Below are 9,813 nucleotides of genomic sequence, written 5' to 3' on the forward strand. Positions count from 1 at the left end.
ATATATATATATATATATACATAGACACGCGAACACAAATACGCACTAAGAGGAACATACACGCGGGCGTATGCACGTACTCATAAAACTGCTTTATGCGTGTTTATGTGTGTGTATACGTTTCTAAACTGTATCTCATATTATTTTAAATGATAAGTTACCTTCAATGCTCGAGAATATGTCTTATCAGTAATAGGCACATGTTTGATGATGAGGTGGGAAACGTTGCTGAGAAAGATGGCTTCAATCATGAAACGTTGCCTCGAGAAAGATGGTTTCAATCATGATTTTGGTTTCAAGTGATGTTCAATACACCTCTTCAATCTTTTCTTTCTTGTTTATACGGAAACAAAATTGTTTTGCAGGCGATAAAGAAGAAGTCCATGCCCTCTTCTATAGCATTTGTAGCGCTGACTTTCAGTACACAAACAGGTTCAGAGTTTCTATACGCATGGAAAGATGGAGAAACGTCTTCAATGTGCACAGAGACACATACATCCACAAACAAGCAAGCATACACACACATACACAAGCAAGCAAAGACACACACAGACGTGCACAAACACATGCATGTAAACATACAGGCACTCCCTCTACACATACATAACCTTTAGTTTGGGTAAATCTTTTAATTCAAGTGGTTTAAGTTGTGATGTCCATTTGACATAGACCATACACGTGCTAAATACTTTAGTCAAAAACCAAACCTTAGATGATGTTTGAAAGTTTCCTGTCTTCCCTTATGGGTGCTCACACACACAAGTGCACGCAAACGCGTATGTGTATATATACGATGCATGTATGAAGACGATACCTGTTGATGCAGAATAATTTCGGCATTGAGTGTAATATAAATGCCAGAACTGGATTCCATCCACTCCATCTAAATTCAAGACCAGATACTGCTATCGCCTGGGGTTCAAGGTCCCACCGCTCTTCAATGCCTTCGTACAAAATTAAGAAATCTGCATAATGTGAACGTAAATGTTTTCAAAAAGGAACTAGAGATCCTCCTCTCCACAATACCGGATCAACCAACGGCATGGCATGATGTACAGACGAGGGTAGCAGAATTAAACTCCCCTAAATGTTAACGGACCAACAGAAATGAATAAAAGAATAAAAGAATATATATATATATATATATATATACATACACTCATATATTTATGTCTATATACCTTGGTTTGCGTTTGACCTTGTAGAAAGGAGAAACTAAATTTCCTTCCCAAGAAGAAATACACATTGGGTTATATTTTCTTTGTATTTGACAACTAACGCCAGTTGCGTTACGCTTAGAGCCTATTTCTACACGTAAATCATAGTTCGTGTTGTTCCGGTTTGACTTTAGCCTAGAAAATAGCACTAAGAAGCATTAAATCACAATTAGTGAGACATAAGAGAAATAGCACCGAAAACTATAAGAAATCATACATATTGTCTTAACGTAGAAGGAAGAGCAGTTTAGGTAACGTAATTTAAAATATACAATCACTGAAAAAGAAAGTGAGAGTCACGGTTAGAATTCCTCAGATCATGCGTTTACTGATTTAAAGTAAACCTGGGGTAATTATAGCAATGACAATCATTTTAGTCGAATTGGATTTCAGTTGTTGGACATATTTCCGTTTTTAGACAATTGTCTTAAGTCAAACATTTGATGAGTATGCCATGCCGTGATCATTTAGGCGAACTGCCAAAACTTGTGAAAAGGAGAGGAAAGCCAGATCTGCGAAAAACCACATGAAACCCTATGTAAATACGAACTTGATGGAACCCTAATGATCTAGGAGATATTTATCATTACTGTTTATGATAGAAGTCAAGGGAAATATAGCGTTCCTGTATTTCAATTCTAAATATCGTATGCAAGATCAATAATATGATTCAAGATCAGTCATCGCAGAAAGAGTGTGTGTGTGTGCGTGTACGAGTGAGAGAGCGTAAGACAGAGAAAGAGAGAAACGATATGTGTGTTTGTCTATCTGCTCAGATGTGTATATGTACCTGTTGTGTGTATGTGTGTGTGGTTTGGGAAGTATATAACTATAAACTGAAGGGGAACAAGAGAGGAAGAGGGTGATTTCGCTACCGTGCCTTTTAAGTCGACGCAGTCATATATGTTTGTGTGTGTAAACTGACAGGTGCACGTACATAAATGTATATGCAAATCCGTACACACACATAGTGAAAGAGGAAAAAAGGAAAAGGCAGAACTGTAAGTAGGCGGTTGGACGGAGGTGGAGTGGGTGGAAAATATGACCGATAAATTTCATGTCAAGTTGAGCACTGAAGGTAAATATATTGCTATCTGGCTTGAATTTAATGAGAATGTATAGGTATAATGGTACAACATGCAAATGTTGTTACAGGTGAACAACATTGGAATTTATAAACATACCGACGCACATGTAAATTTCGAGAGCTGAGGGAAATAATTTGAAATGAATAAGTTTCCCTGCGTGTCTGCGCGCGCGCGCGCGCGTGTGTGTGTGTGTGTGTGTGTGTGAGTGTGTGTGCGTGAGAGAGAAAGAGAGAGAGAGGCTTGTGTGTATTTGTGGATAATGAAATTTAATTATAGTAATGAAATGCTGCGAAATTATGAAGTTATGAAATATTTCAGGTTGTGTTAGGAAAAATTGCATAACATAAGAATCTAGTAAATTATGTTAAGTTGATTGTGAGGAGACTGTCGTAGACCGAGAGGGAAGTAGAGGTAGAAAAAAAAACAAAGAGAGAGAGAGAGAGGGGGAATGTGGGGAGAGAAAAGGGATGAGAGTGAGAGAAGGGCACCCGAAAGTGTTAAAGTCAATGATAAAGAAAAGAAAAAAATCTGTAATGAATAAATAATCAAAAATAGGCTGATAGATAGATAGATAGATAGATAGATAGATAGATAGATAGAAAGATAGATAGAAAGATAGATAGATAGACAGACAGATAGAAAGATAGATAGATAGACAGACAGATAGACAGATAGATAGATAGATAGATAGATAGATAGATAGATAGATAGATAGATAGATAGATAGATAAACAAACAGATGGATAGAGCAAGTGAACGAGAGAGGGAGAGAGATTTTCAATGTTGTTATGGCCTGATCAATATCTGTCATGACGGAGAAAGAAAAGAAGGGAGGGAATATTAGCGAGGAAAGCGAATTCTTATTCATTTATGTCATGCAAGTGTTAATATGCATAATTTCATAAAGGTTTGCTGTCATTTTAAGATCTCCAGCTTGCTTCCCCAACTCTTATACCACAGTTATAATGTAATGTGTATCGTGGCAGTATTATAATCTAATAGAAGGAAATTATCAGGCCAGAGTTTGGATAAGTGACATATATAATGATGAAAACTTACAATGTAGCTATGAATCCTTGAATTTTTGCTGTAATTTGCATAGTATATATGAATCATTGGAGTCACCTGCGATGTTGGTGTTATATATCTTGTAAACAATCTGGTTCTCTGTATATGGACAATATTTAGGGCTTTACTAAATTTTCTCAGCTTCACGAATGTTCATGCATTTTATTATTATAATAAATTAGTTTTCAGTGAGGATGGCGAGAGTTCTAACGTACCTTGCAATAATCATCCACTCAATTTCTGTTCGTACTGAATATTTTGTCTTTGAATCCTTCCACACCTTACGTCAAATGAAATTCGAACCCCTGATTGTTTTTCAGACGATACGTAATTATATTTTATTCCATCTGTTACAGTCATCTATGAGCGATTTTTTTTTCTTTTCGGGTTCCTCGAATTGACAGGTTTGCAACTTAATACATGACAACCGTGACCCTCACAATTTATTTCGTAGGCAGAAACACTACAGAAAACCATGTCGCATACCCGCGTGCACACATACACACGCACAGAGAGAAAGATATATGTGCGTATGTCTATGAATATATTCACATCTCTCTGTCTCTTTATCTACCTATCAAAGTATATCTCCCTATATATATATATATATATATATATATATATATATATGTATGTATGTATGTATATATAATGTATATATGTATGCAACACACATACACGCTGACACATGCTCACACACACGCACACTGGCACTTGCACACACACATATATAGGCATGCACTTAGCTTGTTGTTTAGACACATACTATTACGGGTTTTTTCCTGGTCATTGCGGAGGACGGTACTCATAATGACCAATAGGGTTTTTACTTAAAAGCTACGTTTCAGCATGTGAGTCATTAATCTAAAATGTATCTTTTCTATTGTCCCTGATGTTATTTCTATTGTTTAGTGCGAAATCAGCTGTGAATGTGTCGACCAGTAAGTATTCCATACGTGAGTCTCTTCGAATATCACGCGTTAATTTATTTCATAATTTTATTCAATTTTATGTGGATGCATGTTGTGATCTAAGACAGATTTAACTACTATTTCTACCAGTTGGATAGACGATCCAGAGGCATACTCGTTCAATTGATATCTGGTATATTTACGCAATCGTGGTGTTGGTTTTTGTCTGATGTTACTGCTATAAGGTTAGATCCTCGTCCACTTGTATGTTATTGTCGGAACTGTAACACTCTCGTTCCCACCATTATGTTGTGGCGATATTCCGCGTCTTATTATCGTTGATTCGTCTATTGTGCTATTGCTGATACCCCTGCAAGACAATGACTTGAAACGTCTACCTTGACGAGAACTCGAACTCGTATATATCTCGTAACTGACACTAACTCCACCTGAGAACTCGTACAACGACGCTACTACTAATGACCACGTACAACCACTGATTCTCTCATCTTATTACTTAGTCACGTGGGAAAAGGGAGTACCATTTTCACTACAACACCTCCCTTTTTATTTCTTCTAGCAGGGGGTGAGCAAGTAACTTTATTTTATTTTATTCACCCCTCCTTTCATGAAATGATGCCTATATAGATGACATATTAAGACGGAAGGATATCTAGGGACACAATTATAACCTATAAAGTGCGACATAAGGGTGCTTTACTTAATATTCTTACATCGTGACGTACATAGATTCCCTCAATAGCTGTCATTTATAAGTACACATTGTTGTTTAGCTTCAAACTAACCTAATAGCGCACTGGTATGAGCAAATGAGTTCTAACTCATATCATCTCGTCATCCTTTTTTTAGATCTCGGTGACTACAATGTCAAACGTACTGTTGTGCTCATTAAGACAGTTAGGTGAGACTCCAAGTTTGGTTGCTAATTCTACTACAGTTCAGATAGTATTCGACACCATCGGAGCTCGTAAATATCAATATTGATTTATTTTCTTCAGTATTCCTTCGATGGACAAAGGAAAACCAAAACGTTGTTGATGAACGGGATAAACACACAAGACAGGCGTTAGCACTGCCTTATGAAGATGCAATCGTTATTCAGTTGTGGCAGACTGTTTATAGAGAAACGACAAGTACCCACTCTTGCCGATACAATACCCTTGGCAATTATAGAAACAAGAGCAGTATATTAAGAAATGTAAGGTCTATGTTACCGCCAACTATATCAACGGTGAAAACATATGCTGGGACAAGAAGAATGAAAAATATAAATTAGAGTAACAACAAAACAAAATGAGATAAAAATGTAAAGCTTTGAAATATATATTTTTAAGATAACAAACCACGTAGAATGGTTGAATGATGGAGAGGTAAGAAATAGAGAAACAGAAACATTTTATTTAAATTCTTAAAAGCAATAACGACTACAATTGCAAGATATTAAGCGCTGGGCCAATCATCTTGCGTAAGAAAAAGTATTAAACAGTTTATGGACATTTGAGAATAGGCATCTTATCGACCCAGGCAGTATGTGATTTTTATAATTAGATCTGATTTTATTATCTAATTATTACAGAATATCAGTTATCGATGACAGCATTGATTGTCCTCCAAGCATGTTTTGTTGGACGGGAGTTCCATGTAAACGCTACCCGCATTTATGTTTGCTTTCCGCTTGACGCCTAATAAAATAACACTAACAACTGTTAATGTCATTATCATGACATTCCCAGAGGGAAATGAACAGTGCTGATCCTGCACCGCCCTTAGAAACCTCTGACATTTGAAGTCAGAAGAATGAAGGTAGTTATTCTCAAATTTTAACGGACTCAATATTCTTGGGAAAACAAGAGTCTGGAAGCGGTGTTAATCGGGTAGCGTATTACGTTTATCACCCAAGAGCAAGACCCTTGTTCCAATACGCTTCCAAGGAGCCTATTGTAGCTAATTTCTCACATATAATCTTTTGGTCAACATCAATATTTGGTAGAGTACACTTGAAGAAAGTAGAATTTAAAACGAATTTATACAGTTGTTGAGATAATCTCTAAACCATATAACAACGTCTACAACCATAAATATAGTGTCGTACATTTTAAGGAAAGAAATGTATTGTCGACCACGGAAACCAACAAGGGCGATATAGAAATGGTAGGATTGCAAGTCATGATGAAATGTTTTATTGGAGTCTTTGGACTTAGCTCCTCTTTATCAAATGCGACAAAATACCACCAAGATTTTCCTTCCCAATATCATCCGTTGTGTCTTTAATCCGAATCATTGGTATTGCGATTGACGAAACCGCCACTTTGATAGGATGTTAGTTTTGCAGAATCGATAGACCATAGGGCAGAATTTCTCATGCTATTTACTTACGTCCCTGATTTCAAATACTAGTGAGCCTGGATTTATATTTATCCTTCTGGTTCATTAAATTCAAAGGTCAGCCAGGTGCTTGAGTCGACAGAATCGACATTCAAGATACTGTAGTAAATCTCATGATCGATATCAGTTCAGCTTCGAACACTCTGAATGCAGGATATGTTCTATTGCTCGAATGTTCGAAAAAAGTATTCTATTTAATTTTCCGAACTCTATGTTACCTTATCTCATAAAACATGACCGGACTTGTATTTCATCATCTTGCATATGTATATACATATACATACTCACCTAAACACACACACACACACATACGCACATGTATATACGTACATATATATATATAAAACATACATATACGTAAGCGTGTGTTCCTATACAGCTCTGTATGTAATCATTCAATTAATACTGTAGATGCACGTCTCAGGTTTACATTCAAATTCCTGTAAGACGAAAAAAATAGATAAGTCGTTTACAGCTAACAAAAGACACCTACCAAACAGATCAGTGAGTTGTATTAGTAGATTGTGAGGGTAAACATTTCCATAATTAGGTATTCTTCTGGCTGTAATACAATTTGTTGGAATGCACTTTTATGCTTAACCTATGCATGTTTTTGCTGTGCCACACTTAAACATATCATAGAACATAATCTCTCTCCCTCTCTTTCAATTAATATATGCACATACATCTGTGTATACACACACACACACACACACACACGTACGCACATATATATGCGCATACCTATATATAAACGTGCACACATGTTTGTACGTACGTATGTTTAGCTCTTTGTAGTAATTTATGTAGACAAAGATCTAAGCCTCCAGCAAGCAATCCGATTAATGTCTGCAGAAATACGGACAGAAAATCGATACAGTGATAGATTGACTGATATTTTATACACAATATTTAGTGCACATGTAGAGCCATCTGAGATTTCATCCTAGAGAATTTAGCCAATTTCTATGCTTTTTATTTGTAAGAATCATTGTATTTTTACGTTTTCACATTCTGTTGTTTAATATTTTTAGCAGTTTGTAACTTTTTCTGTTTCTCCGTACCATTCCCTGTCCTAAATATGCTTCTGATTGCAATCACCGATGATAAAAAATATGGTTTGGAAGGTGATAGTTTGATAATCTCATAGTTAGTATTTGGTAAAAAGTTTCATAGTAAGTACAGAGGTGTAAACGAAATCAAGCAAAGGTTTACTTCGAGGAAATAGTTTGAATATGATATCGTGGCAAACACATCGTTAGCTACACAAGCAAAAGAAGCAAGCACATATCGAAAATAGAGCCAGCGAAGAAATTCAATCATGACGGAGAGGAAAAAAGTAGATGGGAATCGCAAAAGAGTTCACAAATATATTAAGTTAACAAAGTTTGAAGTTAGAATTGGACAACAAAATGAGCGGAAAGGCTTTGTAATATTGCGTCACACTAAGGTGGGGAGCGGGCAGAAACATTAGCATGCCGAGCGAAATGCTTAGCGGTATTTCGTCTGTCTTTACGTTGTGAGTTCGAATTCCGCCAAGGTCGACTTTGCCTTTCATCCCTTCGGAGTGGATAAATTAAGTACCAATTGCATACTGGGGTCGGTCTAATCGACTGGACCCCGCACCAAAAAATTCGGGCCTTGTGCCTAGAGTAGAAAAGAATATTTCGTCACCTAAAGGTGGCGAGCTGGAAGAAACATTAACACGCCGGGCGAAATGCTTAGCGGTATTGCGTCTGTCTTTACGTTCTGAGTTCAAATTCGGTTAAGGTCGACTTTGTCTCTCATCCTTTCGGGGTCGATAAATTAAGTACCAGTTGCGTACAGGGTTCAATCTAATCGACTAGCCTCCTCCCCCAAAAATTTCAAGCCTTGTACCTACAGTAGAAAAGAATATTTCGTCACACTCTTCTCTGTATTGTATTGTAGTCTACTTGCTACTGAAGAAATGCTTTGTGCCTGCTTTTGGCAAAGTGAAACCTCATGTGTATATATAAGAAAAAATAGAAAAAAAAGAAACCTTGAACCCAATGAGCCAATCAAAGATACGATTTAATCTTCCATCGACGACAATGCTAGAGTTTCTGTGTGTTTAATACACCGGGCGATGTTTCGCAAGTTTAATAGCAAATGACCAGGCAGATCAGCATATTTGCTTGACATTTGCTTCCGTATTGCAGAAAAATCTTCCATACGAACATTTTTAATGCTAAAGAAATAATATTAATTATAGCAGTAAAAATCCTAACAAATCACAGATTTCGATGAATTTTCTGTAATACTGAATATTGATCACATTGAGAAATTGCATAGAGAGATCCATTGAAGCTTTCTCCGCAGTTTCTGTGAAGAATCCAAAGATGTAGCCATCTAGACACTTCAGAACATAACAATTTAAAAGACAAATTCAAGCTGTACCACGTCGCTACCTTGCATTTCATCTTCAGACAGACGAACTAAAACTGTGACGAACAGCAGTCAAGGAGAATCTATTTGATTATATTAGCTTCATATATATATATATATATATATATATATATATATATATATATACACATATATATGAAGCTAATAATAACATTTTATATATATATATATATATATATATATATGAAGCTAATAATAAAATGAAATATATATATATATACACACACACACGTATATACGCGTCCGGATTTCTCATAGTTTATGTTTGATATGTTCTACTCAGATGGCATTCATGAATCATTGAAGTCTATTGTGCAAGACTGCCAAATATCCCGCACAGTGGCACTTAATCCAGAAATACATGGCTACCAAGTGTATAGATAAGCAGAGTAAATGTATTATGGCATAAACTTGAACTATCCACATTAACAAAAGACTTCTTTCATAGCAGCGTTGTACAAACTCTTGGTGTTAGTTAGACATCTTAAGGCTATTAACTAATTTAACGATGTATTCGAAACTTGCTCATTTCTATTATTCACGTTTATATAAAGATATGAAGATAACATAACAACGTGGGGAATGAATTAAATCACGCTACTTACAATGATAAACACAAGCACGTAATCATATTTACGCATACTTAAGTATATATACATACATACATACATACATACATACATATATATATATATA

This window comes from Octopus bimaculoides, chromosome 19 (assembly GCF_001194135.2).
Source record: "Octopus bimaculoides isolate UCB-OBI-ISO-001 chromosome 19, ASM119413v2, whole genome shotgun sequence".
In the NCBI taxonomy this organism is placed as follows: Eukaryota; Metazoa; Mollusca; class Cephalopoda; order Octopoda; family Octopodidae; genus Octopus; species Octopus bimaculoides.